Source organism: Saccopteryx leptura, chromosome 1, assembly GCF_036850995.1.
Source record: "Saccopteryx leptura isolate mSacLep1 chromosome 1, mSacLep1_pri_phased_curated, whole genome shotgun sequence".
Lineage (NCBI taxonomy): Eukaryota > Metazoa > Chordata > Mammalia > Chiroptera > Emballonuridae > Saccopteryx > Saccopteryx leptura.
Window position 1 is genome coordinate 219,239,460 of NC_089503.1, and position 18,018 is coordinate 219,257,477.

At 41.9% G+C, this 18,018-nt stretch overlaps 1 protein-coding gene across 2 annotated transcripts in view; it reads left to right on the forward strand.

Annotated features, from left to right (window-relative positions):
* Nucleotides 1–3,656: 3,656 nt before the first annotated feature.
* The window catches only part of FHIP1A (FHF complex subunit HOOK interacting protein 1A), a 254,514-nt gene continuing 240,152 nt past the window's right edge, over nt 3,657–18,018 (forward strand). Inside the window, exon 1 of one of the 2 annotated variants that reach the window (XM_066386484.1) lies at nt 3,657–4,735. The gene's annotated coding sequence lies outside the window, so the exon portion shown is untranslated. Of the gene's footprint in view, nt 4,736–5,410; nt 5,457–18,018 lie in introns of those variants that run through there. The other variant, XM_066386504.1, reaches the window with a different exon arrangement.

Sequence of the window (18,018 nt, forward strand, 5' to 3'; positions counted from 1 at the left end):
ACACTGTTAAAAATGCATTGCTCCAAACTAGAACTATTATATATTGCTGGTAGAAATGTAAAAAGTAGATATAACTACTTTGGAAAACTGGCAGTATCAACTTATATATCATATATAGCCTCTCATACAGAAATTCTACTTCTAAGAGGATGGGACACTAGCTTATGGCAGAAAACTTGGAAATAGAAAAAGTACAAAGAGAATAAAAACAAACTCACCTTAGTGTGGAGATAATAATTATTAACATTTTAAAAGAAGAACCTTACTTTACATGCTATTTTATAGTAGGTTTATACAGGAATATATTGTGAATGTCTTTCCATTTAATACATATTCAAAAATATTTTAAAAATATATCTGCCTATAATAGAACATGGCTATATCACAACACACAGTGCTTATTGTACTTCTGTCTTGTTGGACACTTAGGCTATTTCTAACTTTCACTACAATTAAATGACACTGTAGTGGACATTCTTTATTTTTTAATATATTTTTTAATGACTTTATTCAGTTTAGAGAGAAGAGAGCAGAGAGAGAGAGAGAGAGAGAGAGAGAGAGAGAGAGAGAAGGCAGGAGGAGCAGGAAGCATCACCTCCCACATGTGCACTGACCAGGCAAGCCCAGGGTCTTGAACCAGCAACCTCAGTGCTCCAGGTCGACACCTTATCCACTGCTCCACCACAGGTCAGGCACTGGACTATCTTATATGTAAATTCTTAGAGAATATTTGAATAAATTCCTGGAAGTAAAGTGTCTGGTTTCAAAAATATGTACATTTTAAAGATTTAGATATGGCCCTGGCCAGTTGGCTCAGTAGTAGAGCGTTGGCCTGGCGTGCAGGAGTCCCAGGTTTGATTCCTGTCCAGGGTACACAGGAGAAGCGCCCATCTGCTTCTCTATCCCTCCCCCTCTCCTTCCTCTCTGTCTCTCTTCCCCTCCTGCAGCCAAGGCTCCATTGGAGCAAAGTTGGCCCGGTTGCTGAGGATGGCTCTGTGGCCTCTGCCTCAGGCTCTGGAATGGCTCTGGTTGCAACAGAACGATGCCCCAGATGAGCAGACCATCGCCCCCTGGTGGGTGTGCTGGGTGGATCCCGGTCGGGCGCTTGCGGGAGTCTGTCTGACTGCTTCCCCATTTCCAACTTCAGAAAAATACAAAAAAAAAAAAAAAAGATTTAGATATAAGTTACTAAAAATTATTATAATTTATACTTCCTTCAGCATGATATGATATTGTCGAACATCCAACAATAGGCATAATTTTTTTTTCTAATCCTTGCAGAGTTTATAATTAAAAATAATTGCTTCTAATTTCAGGTTTAATTAATATGATTAGACTTTTAAAATAAACATAGAACATTCGTATTTTTTCAGAATTCTGTTTATCTCCTTTGACTATTTTTCTTAGCAAGCAAAGACCTTTAATTGTGGATTTTTCCCTGCTTTATTACAAACTTTATATTTCAAGCTCCTTTACTCTGACACTTTAGTTGTCCCCTTGAGGAAGCAGAATTTAGGAGAAGCTGCTATCACAGATGGGTTTCATTAGGCACCTTTGTTGAACTTCACTTGTTATTTTCATTTCACGTTCTCTCTTTCCCTCTCCTTTCCCTTCAGTAAGACTTGTTTCCTCTGAGACCATGACTGTTTCACTCCCAGAGGGCATGATGGATATTCTTCAGTGCCTGCCCTGTATCAGGGCCTGTTCTAGACACGTTACTATGTTAACTCATGTTATCCTTAAAAGATCCTAAATGTTGTTCTTTTCCTTGAAGAACATTTCAATTATGTCCTTTCTTTCTTGTCTTCCTATAGGCTTTCTTGATTTTATTCCAATCCTGCTCCTTTTAAAGTCTTCTCTGTCTTTGTTGTTGCAGTTCCATCCTTCCAGCTGCTCAGGCCTTCATAAACCTCAGCGTCATCCTTGTTTTCCTTCCTTCATACTTCTCGTCCAACCTGTGAGGAATTCTCGTCAGCTCATCACCTCCACATCCATCTCCCTGATCCAGGGCACTCACCTCTTGCTCCTGAATTATTTCAGTAGCCTTCTTACTGGTCTCTGCTTCAGCCATTTGCCCCTAGTGTGTATTCACAACCCCACTGGGTTGTGACACAAAGCGATGCTATCACAATGTGTCAGAACAGGTCACATTTTTTTAATATAAATTATTTTTATTTATTCATTTTAGAGGAGACAGAAAGAGAGAGAAGTGGGAGAGGAGCAGGAAGCATCAACTCCCATATGTGCCTTGACTGTGTAAGCCCAGGGTTTTGAACCAGCGACCTCAACGTTCCAGGTCGATGCTTGATCCACTGTGCCACCACATTTTTTTTCTTTTTTCTTTTTCTCCTCAAATCCTCCAAGAACTCTCAAGTCAGAGTGAAATCCTCACCCAATCTGAGTCACCCACATCTCATAACTTCTCCAGCTTCATCTTCTCCACTCTCACAGCCTGGCCTTAGGACTTTTGTACTTGCTCTCTGCCTCAAAGGTTGTTTGCCCAGGCATCTCACTCCTTCATCTCCTTCAGGTCTTTGCTAGATTGTCACCTGCTTCAGAGGCTTTCTTTCATCACCTTATTTAGAAGAGATCTTGCCTGACCAGATGGTGGTGCAGTGGCTAGAGCATTGGACTGGGATGTGGAGGACCCAGGTTTGAGACCCCAAGGTCGCGGGCTTGAGCACAGGGTCTCTGGCTAGAGCATGGGATCATAGACATGACCCAATAGTCGTTGGATTGAAGCACAAGGTCGCTGGCTTGAGCAAGGGGTCAGTGACTCAGCTGTAGCGCCCCCCACCCCCCTCCCCCCGTCAAGGCACATATGAGAAAGCAATCAATGAACAATTAAGGTGCCACCTCTAGAAGAATGCCTGGCATGCATAAAGCACTCAAATAAATATTGGTTGAATAAATGAATAATTCTCCCACATTCCTATTGTTAGGGCCAGCAGGGTGACCTGCTATGCAGAACCTCCTGGCTTCCACTCTTATTTTTATCTCCCTGTTCTTCCCAGTTTTTCCTTAGGAACGGCTTGTCTGCACTTGTAGGTGAAAGGCTGGCGGGTCGTGAGAACCAATCGTGCATAAGCGCATCAGTGGTAGTAGACAGCCTAAAGTGTGAAGTTTGCATCATTCCATCACCATGGTTGCAAGAGAGAGTTTGATACTATCTGTACACCTGATTTTGGTTCTCTCTGGATGCCATTCCTGGAGAACGAAGGGAGGACGAGACTTCCTGCACGGGGGAGTTTGGTGACGCGCCAGCCAGCAGGATGCTGCTCCCGCGGGAAGACCTTCACATCTGAGTTTGCAAGCCACCGGCAGACCCAGCCCGCCCAGACTGTGGCTCACCTCAGGTTTCAGCCACACCAGCCGCAGGGCTCTGAAAATGCCAAGAGGCCTCCGGCCAAGAATTTGATTCCTCCTCCTGGACTTAATGTCCAGAAAGCTGAGCTTTGACTTCGCTGCCCAAACACACAGGGGGAATGGGAGACAGAGGAGAGGGGAGTGGAGTGGCAGTGGGCACTGCTCCTAGTGTCCGGTGCAGGGCAAGCGTCACACTCGGGGGCCAGGCTCTGAGGTCTGGGCTCTGGGCAGGATATTGAGACAAGGAGCAGTGCCGCCGCCACCACCAACACCACTAACCAGACCGTAGGGAAATCATTTTCCTAACCTGTTCTCGCATCTTCCAGGGAGACCTGAGTTGTGGAAGGTTTTTTTTTTTCTTTCTTCTGTTTAACAGTTCAAATTAAAGAGCACACACTTTGGGGGTGCTCGCGTACGGTGTGACACGCACACGTAGTACTCACAAACAGCTCCGATAAGTAAATAATGTTTTTGACCCCCTTTCAAAAAACAAAACAGAACAGCCGCCCGGGCCTCCCTCTCTTCCCGGCAGTAACGCGTGCATGTGCGGAGACCCACGCTCGTCTTGCCCACTTCAGGGAGTCTGCCTGGAGAACAACAGGCGAACGTTTCCATCACTTGACTCAGCTCTCTTGGGATTTTATTAGCATTTTATAATTCAAACCACAGGGTGAGGTGAGGGGGAAATGAAACCGGAGTGGGAAGAGGGTGCCAAGGAGTTGCGGTCGAACCTTTGGGCAGTGAGACATCTCAAATGCCCGTGATGTGCGGAGGGTCTGACTTCCACCTGTGGGGAGTGTGAGTGTGTGCGAGCGAAGGAGTGCGGTTCCCGCGAAGGGCGAGCTGTCCTCCATTCCGCAGAGGTGTAAGTTTCAGTGGAAACTTTCTCATAGAGGCTCCTCCCCCTTCACCTTGGAAACAGGCACCTGGCGCCGCTCTGCTGGGGTTGGAGCGGGAGGCAAAGGCGGGGCTGGCGGCTGGCGGGCTCCCAGTCCGGAGTGGCAGGTTGGGCCCCGCCCTGACCCGGTCCCGCCCTCCCCTGGGTGGGGAGGGGAGGGAGGTGGGGGCGAATCTGGCACCAGCGTGGCCACCGGCTGGTGATCTGTGGAAAAGTTGCCTTCAGATCTTCTCCAGCCTCCTGCTTGCTTCCCCCAGCCGTGCTGTATGTTAACTTGGAGTCAGGCGGGGAGGAGCGTGGCAAAGACCTGCGAGATCTCGGGGGTGGAGCCGGCTTCCCTTCCTCGCGCCACTTCTCGCCGGTGGCCGCTCCGGGTCTTGCAAGCCAGGCGCAAACTTTCTGGACTGTCCCGGGACACTTGCCGGGCAGGTCCCGCAGCGCGCGGGAGGAGGAGCCATAGCCGGGAGACAGGTACGTGGTGTGCTGCTGTGAGATTTGCACTTGAGGGCGGCTTTTATTTTAGAGGGTTCAGGGAGGGGGGAGAGCAAAAGTATCCCTTTCCCCCTCCCCACGCTGGCCAGGAGAAACGGGTATTGGGGTGGCGATGGTGGGGACCCAATGGGAATATCCCTAACAAGATAGCTGTGTCGGCCAAGTCACTGCGGGGAGGAGGTGGCTCCCAGAGCTGTGGGACTGGGTGTTACTCAGTGATAACCCCTCGGGGGAGAGAGCCAGCTAGTTTTGACGGAGAAAGATGTCATCAGCGCCCTTCACCCCTTTCCTTGGTCTCTGGGGTCAGAGAGATGGGTTCTATGGGACGCACAGGCTAACGTGAAAAGGTCTGGGGCTCAGTTTTTCTCTCCAAGCCTCCTCACATATAGATAGTGGCGGCACCTCTCTGAGGTCTGCAGCACTTCACTGGTGTAAGGACTTACTGGTTTGGTGGCTGTTGCTCGATTTCATAAGTTCTCAAGTGCAATTCTGTTCAAGTTGCGGTTGTTGACATTGCAGTGTGTGTGTGTGTGTGTGTGTGTGTGTGTGTGTGCGCGCGCGCGCGCGCCCCTGTGTGTCCTTGTCCCGCCTCCCACCTCGACCTCAACAAAACTCCCTTGTTAACCCCACTTCTGCTAGGGAGTGGAACTGGATGCTGTCCTATTTCAAGCCCTGCCAGAGCAAGGTGTTGGTGGCAGCAGTAAGTAGTAGCTGTGTTTGCTAGGGGATTTGGGATCAAGTGAGCAAATCTGATGAACTAGCCCAGCTCTATTCCACCCACCTGGATTCATCCATTCTTAGCACATCCCGCCTCCACCATTCAGGAAGTGCTGCAGCCTCAGCCATCTAGGGCAGGGGAATATTCCACGTGGGGGAAGGAGTTCCAAACAAAGCAGAGAGAGACCTGAGGAGTAGTAGTAAATGATGTGTACCAGTTGTTCCTTCCCTGTAAATTCGAACTACTCCCTGATTTCTCTGAAAAGGTCCTGCTGTCAAATTCATCTCATTAGACCCTAGTGAGGTAGCTCAGTTGGTTGGAGTGTTGTCCTGATATGCCAAGATTGCAACTGGATCCAGGTCAGGGCACACACAACAGTCAACCAACGAATGCATAAAATTGAAGTGGAACAACAGATTGATGTTTCTCTCTCTCTCTCTCCCCCCCCCTCTTTCTTTCTCTCTCCTCCCCTTCTTCCTCCCCCTTCTTTTCCCTCGCTATCCTCTCTCTCTAAAATCAATAAAAATGTTAAAAATCCATCTCATTAGGAAGTCAGCTGCTCTGTGCTAATAGCACACTAGCTCTGATAAAATTATGTAGGTCATTGAAAAATAATTCCTGCTTAATCACCTTTATCCTGTTGGTTAATGAGGGGAAAGATTTCCTTTCCTTAGTGTATCTTGCCAGCTTGGCAGAGTCACCTGCCTGACTCTCATTTTTGTTATACACCTGGCACTAGACAGGATGTTGTCCCTGAAGTTGCCCAAACCTACTGTACTATAGCTGAAGTCCACGTTTGAAGAACTTCAGTAGTCTTCTCTGGGCAGAATTGAGCAGGAGATTCGGTCCATAAATTTACTCTTTAATCCAGCATATTGTTGACTTTAGATAACTTTTTGGGTAATTAAAGGCTGGTTTTTTTGAGTTGTAGCTCTCCCTTTCCACAGAGCTCATAAGAATTGTGTCCATGCTTGACTTGAAATAAATTAAGTTTGGGTTTCCCATTTGTCATTTGTCCTATAACATTTGGAACAGGGTTAAGCTGTGTGACGTGGGTGGAAAAGGCAAGAGAAACCAAGCATCAGTGAACTTCATTCAGGGGAAATTTAGACTAGCTTTCTTGCCTCTACACAGAGACTCCGTAGATTGTAACGTTTTTCATGTAGGCCTTTGAAGACTAGAAATGAAAGGGCTGTTTTACAACAGAGTCAGAGTATTGCATTGCTGGACAGTTCATGATAACGTCTCAAGTTTGGTTCAAAACACTTTCTCTGCAGAGTTCTTTCTACCATTATAGCAAGTCAGTAGATAATGTCTACAAATAAAGAAGCAGATGTACAAATAAATTATTTAGAGTTGTAGAGGTACATGTTAGAAAAGACAAATAAGAGTTGCCTAAGGAGTGACTTGAAAGTAGGTTCTTTAAAAAATTTTTTATTTTTTTGTGTGACAGAGACACAGAGAGAGAGACAGAGAGAGGAACAGATAGGGACAGACAGACAGGAAGGGAAAAAGATGAGAAGCATCAGTTTTCGTTGTGGCTCTTTAGTCTTCTTATTTGTTCATTGATTGCTTTCTCATATGTGCCTTGACTGGGGGGCAGGGGCTACAGCAGAGCAAGTGACCCCTTGCTCAAGCCAGCGACCCTGTGCTCAAGCTGGTGAGCCTGTGCTCAAGGAAGCAACCTTGGGGTTTCGAAACTGGGTCCTCTGTATCCCAGTCCGACACTCGATTCACTGTGCCACCACCTGGTCAGGCTAAAAATATTTTTAATTGATTTTTGAGAGAGAACTAGAGAGACAGGGAGAGTGAGAAGCATCAACTCATAGTTGCTTCACTTTAGTTGTTCATTGTGAAATTATGTTCTTATATTACATTTAAGGAGAAAATTTGATAAGAAAACTCCCTCTCTGCAAATACCAAAGAAAATTACTCTCTTGGTTCCCTGCTTAGATGCTTGATTTTTATTCTGTGTACATTTGTCTTATAGGGCTATGCCTAGACCCTTTAAAGACCTGGACCCTCAGATTCTCACCTTGGAACACAATTTACATCTACTTCACTCTGACTATTGGCTGCTTCCAACTCTTAGTTTTTTGCCTAGGTAGAGAACAGTGTCCAAGAGCGATCAGTAACTTCAGGGACTTTATGTATGGGGATTGCTTAGTAAAGACAATAACAGAAAATAACATTTCTGTAGTGCTTTGTGATTAACCAAGTGCTTTGACATGTGCAATATCTCGGCTTTGTGATTTAACCATTTTGTAGTGGGTGCTGTTAGATTCAGACTATACAAGAGGGAAACAGGTAAGATTCAGAGAAAAGAAGGAACTCTTAGGTACATACTTAGCTCCTGTGTGTGGTGGACTCAGGCTTGAATTCAGGATTTCTGATTTAGATAAGGCTGTGTTTAAAATTTTTTCCCTGCTACATTTTGCAAAATGTTTGAATATGAAATGGGATCTTATTTCTTATTAAAAAGATTGTCCATAATTGGAGACAGGATTATACATATCTACCGGTGTGTGTAATATTTGTATTTTTTGCACGTCAACAGTGTGGCTGTACTTGTAGAGGTGGGCACAGTGGGTGAATACGTGCCCCTAATAGGAGGACCAGAGGGCTTTTGATAATGTCTAAACTTGAAAAACAAAATCGGGACATAGCCATGTTAAGTGTGTAATTTACAAATATGGATTAATTACTAGAAGAAACATCTCAAAGAGTTAAGGAGCTTCTTTTGGGGAATGGGATGCAGGATTGAAGGGAAGCCAGGCAGGCATCTGCTCTTTTTGGGTAGTACCTTATAACTTTATACCTTATATTTTGTATTATTTACATGCATAGTCTTTTAAAAAAAATCCTTTGGCATGGCCAGAGTAAAGGCCTGTTTTCAGAATTTTAGAGCTGGAAGGGATCAGGAATTGTTTATTCCTGGGTCTTTGATTTTCAGGTGAGGAAATTGAGGTACAGAAGTGTAAATGTTGTGTCAAGGACCCATGGCTGTATAAACAACTTTTCCCAGCCCAAGTTCTCACCCCTCCCCAGCCAGGTGGAAATTTTCTCCAGTCTTGTAATTCCTCAATTACCTTTGTAGCTAATTCTCTCTCTCTCTCTCTCTCTTTTTTTTTAAAAAATCTATTACAGTGTTTGAACAGGTTACAGGACTGTGGACTCAAAAGTAGTTTCTACAATTCTTCATATTTCCATTACAAAAAATGCTTCAAATATCTTTAGAGTCTGCAGACTCTGTAATTTTTTGGTTAATTCTGTAATAACTTTTAATTTGGAATTAGGCAGTTTGTATGCAACTTTATAGGAACTGACAGTGTTGCTCAGTTGAATTTGGTAAGTCCTGGAATTTGGGCAAAACGTTTATCTTGAGAAGCTATGACTGACAAAAGATGCTGAGGGGCCTTTTCCAATATCTTATGTTAGTTGCTTAATTTTGAATTCTGAGAATAAGGATATAGCTGTCTTTCAAAAGATGGGTACAGACTGATGACCTTTCAGAACTATTATATTCAAGTTCTAACACCCTAGTTTTTCTTTCTTTAGAAGATTTTCTCTACGTTCATTCTACTCGTATTACTAACTTAAAACTTTATTTTGACTTGACCTGTGGTGGCACAGTGGGATTAAGTGTTGACCTGGAATGCTGAGTTCACTGGTTCAAAACCTGGGGCTTGCCCGGTCAAGGCATATACGGGAGTCAATGCTTCCTTCTCTCTCTCTAAAATGAATTAATAAAAAAATTAAATTTTTTAAATTTTTTTCTGATTATACATACAATATATATTATTCAACAGTCAAACTTACAGAAATATGTAATTTTGAAAATTAAAGTACATTGTAATCTTATATTTTGGAGAAACTGCTGTAAATAGGTATATTTTTCTCCCCCAAATTTCTCCCTACATTAACATATATTTACTGTTATTGTGATTATTAGTAACAACTGGGGTAACACTAAACAACTTTCAAATTTTTTTTAAAGATTTTATTATTGATTTTACAGAGAGAGGAGAGACAGGTGGGTAGCAAGAAGTATAGTTGCTTCAGTTTAGCTGTTTACTGCTGGCTTGTTTCTTGTTGTGTGCGCCCTGCCCAGGCAGGGCCAGGGTTTCAAACTGGCGACTTCAGCGCTCTAGCTCAACATGCTATCCACTGTGCCACCACAGGTCAGGCTGGTTTTTGTTCTTCACTTACTATATCTTTTTTATTTTATTTTTTATTTTGCAGCGACTGAGAGAGAATCAGAGAGAGATAGAGAGACAGACAGGAATGGAGAGATGAGAAGCATCAATCATTAGTTTTTTGTTGCACATTGCGTGCGACACCTTAGTTGTTCATTGATTGAGTTGTTCTTTCTCATATGTGCCTTGACCGCGGGCCTTCAGCAGACAGAGTAACCCCTTGCTGGAGCCAGCGACCTTGGGTTCAAGCTGGTGGGCTTTTGCTCAAACCAGATGAGCCCGCGCTCAAACCAGATGAGCCCACACTCAAGCTGGCGACCTCAGGGTCTCGAACCTGGTCCTCGGCATCCCAGTCCGACGCTCTATCCACTGCGCCACCACCTGGTCAGGCCTTCACTTACTATATCTTGAAAATGTTTCCATGACAGTACTATATATGGAGCATCCTGGCTGTATAGTATCACATCACAGGTCATTTACACAGTTTCCTATTGTTGGAAGTTTGGGTTGCTTCTCATTTCTCCATACTAAAAACAGTGCTTTGGAGAGTATCTTTAAAGTACACTTGTGTGTTTACTGTAGGAAAATCTAGGATATGAAAAAATTAAAATTTTCTAATTTATACTTTAATTAAAAATATATTACCTTTTCTGAATGTATAAGACTGAAGATAGAAATCATTAATACATGACCAGACCCTGAAACAGGGGGCCATAGTAGTAAAAGGGTCTGAGCTTTTAGGTAGGGCTCACCTCACTTCCTCACATTTCAGGTTCTTATGGCTTCAATTTTCTTCCCCAAGAGAAGGTAGTAATTGGTAACAGCTATAAAAATACTCTGCAGTTGTTGGACGAGCTGCTAATTAGCTTTTGTGGAGCATAGTTTCTTTCTTTCTTTTTTTTTAGTTTTCTTAACATTATTCTAGGACATACCAATAAGGAGTTCAGAGAATCCACTAAGCTTTGCAGAATGCAGAATGAGTGTATTTTAGTTCCTCCTCTTGTATTTTTAAAGTTCACCTCTGCTGAAATATTGGTAATGGGTACATTTTAAGATCTTTAGGCTTGTAGAAAGTGCCGGGCACGGATTTCACTCTGCTGTGTGTGCAAAACATGAAATAAGATTCTGTGGCTAAATTTCATGACTCAGGTTCATTGAGGCAGGAACATTTCAGGAATTCCTGTGGCAAAGTTTTTATTGACCATCTTAGAGAGATGATTAGTATTTTCATTGAGTCTAAGTTTTATTCATAACCATTCAATTAAAGGATAATGTTTCATTCTTTAAATTAGTGTCTTTAGCTTTGTTTGTTCATGGAACTTGTATTTGAAGTTTATCCATCTTAAGTTGATTTTTTTGTAATATATCTGAATGAATATACAAAAAATATGAATCTATGTACATATGTATTTGTTTATTTATCAGTATATAGTGATATAAGCTATATTTAAAATGTATGATCTCAGAAAGGCACTTAGCATGAATACTTTGTATATCCTCAAAATGAAATTATGTCTATATTTATTAGGAAAAATGTTTTTTTGATATTTTTTGTGTAATACATTTTCTCAGTGAAACAATTCCTTAGGACAGGGGAAACTATAGTTTGCATATACTCATATTTTCATGGGAAGATACAACTGTCTAATGTAGTGGGTTTTTTTTTTTTTTTTTTTTAACAGAGACAGAGAGAGAGTCAGAGAGAGGGATAGACAGAGACAGACAGACAGGAACGCAGAGAGATGAGAAGCATCAATCATCAGTTTTTCGTTGCAACACCTTAGTTGTTCATTGATTGCTTTCTCATATGTGCCTTGAACGTGGGGCTACAGCAGACTGAGTGACCCCTTGCTTGAGCCAACGACCTTGGGCTCAAGCTGGTGAGCTTTTTGCTCAAACCAGATGAGCCCGCGCTCAAGCTGGTGACCTTGGGGTCTTGAACCTGGGTCCTCCACATCCTAGTCTGACACTCTATCCACTGCGCCAATGCCTGATCAGGCTCTAGTGTAGTGTTCTTGATTATTGCCTATTCTCTAACATGAAGTCACTTTTTGGATAAATTCAATATTTTAAATCTCTCATAACATTGTATATGTTACAAAATGTTTACATTTTTGTTTATTTTAAGCAAGATGTAGTAGTTTAAGCACTCATGAAAAACCTGAAAATGGAACCTTCATTGGCCTTGGCTTGCTTCAGGAAACATCAAACTACCTGCTCTTTACCTGAGTTGTATTAAAAAGTTAATGGTTGATGCTAATTTCTTATCAGCTTGATTAAGCTTGACCTTATCTGCATTTCTTCCAGGTCCTTCTCCACTGTGTGACTCTAGGACCTTGCATGTCCTGTTTGAAAAGTAGACTGTGGAGTTGCGATAGATGAATTAGCTTGTACCTTGTGTTTTGGTGTCTGCAGACCAGTTTTGTTGCTCCCTTCCTTTTCCCTTAAAGTAATCATACCTCTTGGTCATGTTTTAGGGTTAGTTTGTCACTGAGGAGTGGTCATTCCTTCACAGGGAATTACACAATTAGCAAGTTTGGTGAGGCTTCCTGACATAAATCAGACTGACTCAACCTGCTGTCCTGCGAGCTTGTCGGTATAGGCGTGCCAGGAACAAACTCTCAACGTGGCTCTGTTCCCTTTATGGGTAATCTCTAAATCTGCATCCTCATTCCTCATTGCTGACTTCTGTAATCCTAGGCTTGCTTCTCACAGTTCTTGCTGGGTAGGTCTACATTTGGATCCTGACGTCAAATTAAACTGTAGAATGACAAGAGTAACTCTGCATCTTAATCATGCAGAATACCTTTATATAGAATAGAACCTATACATGTTTGTCAGTGCTCTTTCTCATTATCATATGGGCAATTATAACTTTCTAAATCTTATTTCTGGTGCTAGTTTTTATTTCTCTAATCCATTTCATGCCATAGACAGTTTGATTTTATAAAGTACAGCTTTGCCCATGGTGCTGATCATAGTCCTTGTTGCCTACCGGGTAGGGTAATGACTCAATGACTCATTTTATGTGCCAATTTGACTGGGCCATGGAGTGCCCAAATATTTGGTCAACATTACTCTGGGTGTGTCAGGATAAGATTAACATTTGAATCTGTAGACTGAGGTAAAGCAGATTGCCTTTCCTATTGTGGGTGGGCCTCCTGCAGTCTGTTGAAGACCTGAATTGAACAAAAAGGCTGAGTAAGGGAGAATTTGTTCTCTTTGCCTGACTGTATTTGAGCTAGGATATTGACCTTCTCTGCCTTTGGACTCAAACTTGGACTTGATCGTGAACTATACGATAGGCTCTCCTGCTTCTCTGCTTGCTAAAAGCAGATGTTGGGACTCTTCAGCCTCCATAATTGCATGAGCCAATTCCTTATAATAAATCATTCTCCCTGTCTCTCTATCTCTGTCTCTTGTCTCTTTCTCCTTCATGTACAATATATATCCTATTGGTTCTGTTTCCCTGGAGAACCCTGAGTAATACTCAAGGCATCCGTGACCTGCTGCCCTACGCAGATCCTCTGCCCTGGCTTCCTTCCTGGCCGTTCCTTGTTCCTGAGCCACTTCCTACCTATTTCTTTATCTCCATTTCTGCTGGGACTACTCCTTCCTCCTTCTAGTTACTGCAGTGATGTGCATTCTTCAGAGCCCAGTTTAGATGCGGTGTCCTCCAGTAAGCCTTTCTTGTATGTCTTTTCCTGTGGCAATTTCCTGGTAGCTGAGCCTCTGTACTGAAATTTCAGAAACTTAGTCATTTGCTGCCTTCTCATGTTATCTTTTATACATTTGTCCTTTTTCCCAATTAGATTATAAACTCCTTTAGGATCCAGACCAAGATCTGTATTTCCAAATCCTCCACTGTTCTTGGTGTTGCCTTACACTTAGTAGGCAGCTAGTGAATGTTTACTGATATATTTTATATAAAAATGTATATCATATATATAAAATACAGGTGTATCATATAAATAAAATATAGATATATCACATATATAATATATATATATATATATCATACATGGACACACAAACACACTCACATTTTAAAGCACTAAGATCTACTTAGGAAAGGAAAGGTAAACATAGGGCTTGCATGCCCACACTCCCCCATCTTGAGCCTGTGGAAGAAGTGTCTAATTCATTTCCCACAGGACCTAGAACTCTTTTAATGCAGTACTCCAGAGAGACTCTGCTGGTTGTTTGGGGTTGTTACTAGAGATGAAACTTATATATCATCCTTGACCTAGAGCCAACTTTTCCTAAGGAAAAAAATTGAGTCATATTTTAAGTCCCGTTGAATTAGCCCTTTCCCAAGGTACTAGTTTTGCAACTATTTTTGCTGTCGTCCGCTTTGCTCTTATCTCTTGCAGTTCCCTTTGCTCAGCTGCCGGCTCAGTCTTTTTGTCTCTCCCTCTGTAAATGTGCTATGTAGCACATTTGTGTCAATAATTTTGAATGGGGGGTGAAGGGGAAGAGTACAGAAAATGAGCTATGTGTTTCTGGGCCATTTGGGTTTGTCAAAAATTTATGCAAATTTCATTTAAGCACAGTATGATTTTCCTGTAATTGAATGAAGTTTTTGAGGACCATCATTGGGTATCCGACCTCATTCTGCTCTTCAGCTTATCTTTGAAGCTCAAAGTATTGCAAACCCTCGACCCTGCACTGTGCATCCTCCTTACTCTCCTGCATTTATCTTCTAACATACTGCACTTCTTTTTTAGCCGTGTTGTTTATTGACTGTATCCCGGAGTAAGGATATAAAGCTCCATGAAGGGCTGGGCTCTTTGGCTATATTAGTATTGCTATCTTTGACTACATATCCCAACATATTTACCCAGGCCTGACATTCAGTAAGTATTTGTTGAACTGAGTGGGAGTTGGCTAACTTGGAGCCCTTCACCCTCCATATCCCCGGGGTTGTCTCATCTTTCTGCTGTGTCCTCTGAAAGGCCCCTCTTTCTTTTTTACCTTCTTGTTACTGAAGGTCACTTCTATCCAGAGCTCATTAATTCTATCAAACTATACAACTACCTGTTCCCCAGGTCTGTGCCTTTGTAATATAACAGAAGGAATGTATAGCCCCTTGGCTGTTCATAGTTTACAGAGCACTTTCACATATACGATCTCATTTGAGGTATTCTTGAGTCTGTGACAGCAATGTATTTTTTAGGGCCTGCTGTTCACCAAAGTATGCAAGTTGGCAAAATCTTGTCCCACCAGGGAAGCAACCATTCTTCATTATGTGCTAAGCATGCACTCCTCTTTGTTTTGCTGTTGCCAAATTATATATAAGGACTGTGCCTCTTTGGCATCTCCTGGTTACCTGGGATCAATCATTTTATTCCTCAGAAGAGTGTCTATATGGTATAAGGGCCTCAGGTAAAGTGATAAAAATGAGAAAGGAGAAAAAAGAGCCAACCAATAATGTGCATTTATGGGACACATCAATGGAAGGTATTTAGCTGGATTTTGAACAACTATTGTTGCCTCCAATTTAATTTACTAGCAGGTGCTCCTTGAAGATCTGTCCAGCAGGAATTGGAGCTACAAGGGTGGAAATGGGAAGGGTGGCTGAAGGATGTAATTCATGTAGAAATGAGAATGGGTGACTTTCAGGTCCTCTACCGGTAAATGGCCATTCCTGTCCTGCTGCCCTCTCTCCTTGTTAAACTATGAAGACAGACCATTTTCTTCCTAAAGGCCTTCTGTTCTTGCCTCTAAGCCATGGGAGTACTCAAGAAGTATTAGTGTCTAATAATGACACAGGAATACTCCTCTGAGCCATCAGAGAGCTGTAGGCGTGTCACGCGTTGACAGATACTCACAAACCTCTTTTTGCTGTTTTGAAATATGACTGCCAGGGGAGTTGTATACAACTTGTTCTGACAGAGTGGTCTTAAATATTCATTCCTTTTACCTATTACTTTAAGAGAAATGCTAGCGTTTAGTCTTTAGGTTGCCAGTAGCAGTTTAGGAGAAATTGTATTATAATTTTTTTCAAGATTTTATTTCCATATAGTTCCTTTATTAATATTAACATGTTCATATTATTTTTAATGATGGAGGAAGATTCACTTTGAGATTAGTGCAAAGTCAGGGGTTAAGTGGAAGTCTTGGATCAGTTGTTCTCTCTGGGAAGTTAATTAGCAAGTATTTATTATTGTGGGTGCAACTTGGGCATAGTGGAAAGAGAAGGAAATTTGGATGAACCCGGGTTCAGATCCCTGCCCTACCATTTAGTAGACGTTTGGCTTTGGGAAAGTAATTTCCTTTGATGGACCTTAGCTTCCTCATCTTAAAGTGGAGATAATAACAATGGCCACCTCAGGGAGTTTCTGTGAGGATTAAATAAAATAACAGATGTGAAGTGTTTTATGTAAGAGTGATACCCCATGGTAATTGTTATTCATGTACTGAGGCTCTGTTACCACTTTTCTAGGGGCTGATGGAGGGCTTTCAGAAGGTGTGTTAAATATATGTTTGCAAGGCCACAAAAGATGGCAACAGATAGGTATTTAACACACAAAAAGTCAGGACAGTATGTGATGAAGTGTTCTCTGTACAGATAGTAAGTGTAAGAAACCAGAAAAGTAGAGGCCACTGTGGTCATCGTCTTTAAGAATCATGGCTGAGATTGTGTCATAAGTTGTATCTTTTGATTGTAAATTATTGAAATTAAACTGTGTAGAGGGCTATTTACTGGCTTACATGAACAAGAATTGAGGTGAGTCTCAAGGAAGCCCAAACTGAAACCTTCTGCACCACCAAGACTGTCTGTCTCCAAGCTCAGCTTCTCTGTCAGCTGCCTCTGTGAGGCTGCCAGCAGCCAAGGACCACCCAGAGAGAGGTCCTGACCCCTTCCCTTAGTTTAAATCTCAAAATCCCAGGAATGGCTCTGGTTGGCCTTGCTTGTACTTGCGGCCAAGGGCTAACCCTGTCTAGAAATACGTAGGGTAGGGAAGAGGAACAGTTTCCTAAAGGAAGGATTGGGCTCTCCTCAGACAAAAGGAGATGTGCCCGACAGCAGAAGCAGGAGGTGTGTTCACTCCCGTGGAGAGATATACCTAACTGCTTGCAGGGAAAGAGGCAGGTGTGTTGAACACTCACCCAAAGGCACCATCTGGAATGAGAAGTCGGTCTGTATTAGTGAAATAAGACAAGATAGACTCAGAATGAACGGTTTGGAGTGGTTGCTCAAGGAGTTTGGACGGATCTGATAAGGGCGTAAATCCTAAGAACTGACATCAAATTGACGTACTTATGTTGAATCTTGGTTTTTATTCTTTAAAAATAGGTTCTGTATTGTAGGCCGAGTATTTGAATTAGTAACTTGAGGACTAATTTGAGTGCACTTGAGAAGTTACACTCATTGAGCATAGACAACGTGGTCTTTGTATTCAAGAGACAGATGTCCATCCAGGCACTCCAGAAAATTAGATATTATCAAGTATTTATCTTACCAATTTTTCTTTTTTACAGGAAAGGTATTTCAGAGAAACCAAGTAGATGGTTTGGACAAAATCTTGTTTTTAGAAGAATTCCAGCTAATAAATGCAGAAGAAATGATATGAATAAAATATTCCCAGTTTGTTACCTCAAATGAAATAACAGGTCGAGGGAATAATCATCAACGGCTGCTAAAACAACTAGGTCAAAGGCTGATGAGGAACTTTACAATTGATGGTTTAGTCTAATAACCCCTGAATACACTGATCAATCTTAACGTCACAAAAAGAGAAGTAGGTACTACAGGCCTTCTAATTTGATGTGCTAGGATATATACAGAACTACCTGTGAAGTTTCTTGCCGAAAAAATGTGATTCTGATGGAGCCTTTAGATGTAACTACTTGTTTATAAGAAGCATGGGAGAAATAGAACCATGTTAGATAATGGAGATATAATTAACCAAATCCAGAATGTACAAATTTCTGTAGGGCAAAACACTCAGTTTGCTTAATAAATAAATGGCAAGAAAAACAAAGAGGCAAGAAATACTATTACTAAGGACTTAAGATATACATCAACAGTGTTTGGATATTGATTTGGATAAATCAACTATAAAGTTATAAATTATAAATATAAAAGTATGAGACATTTTGGGGAAAATTTAAACTCTAATCGGATATTAGGTCAATGAAAGAACTTTTAAAAAAAGGAATGAGAGGTATTATTTTAGAAAAACTCCTTATTTCTTAAAGTTGTATACTGAATTTTTTTCAGATTATGTGATACTATATTTGTTTCCTATGGTGACCTTAATAAGTCGCCACAGGCTGGATGGATTAAACAATAGAAATTTGTTCTCTCATACCTCTGGAGAAGTCTAAAATCAAAGTGTAGA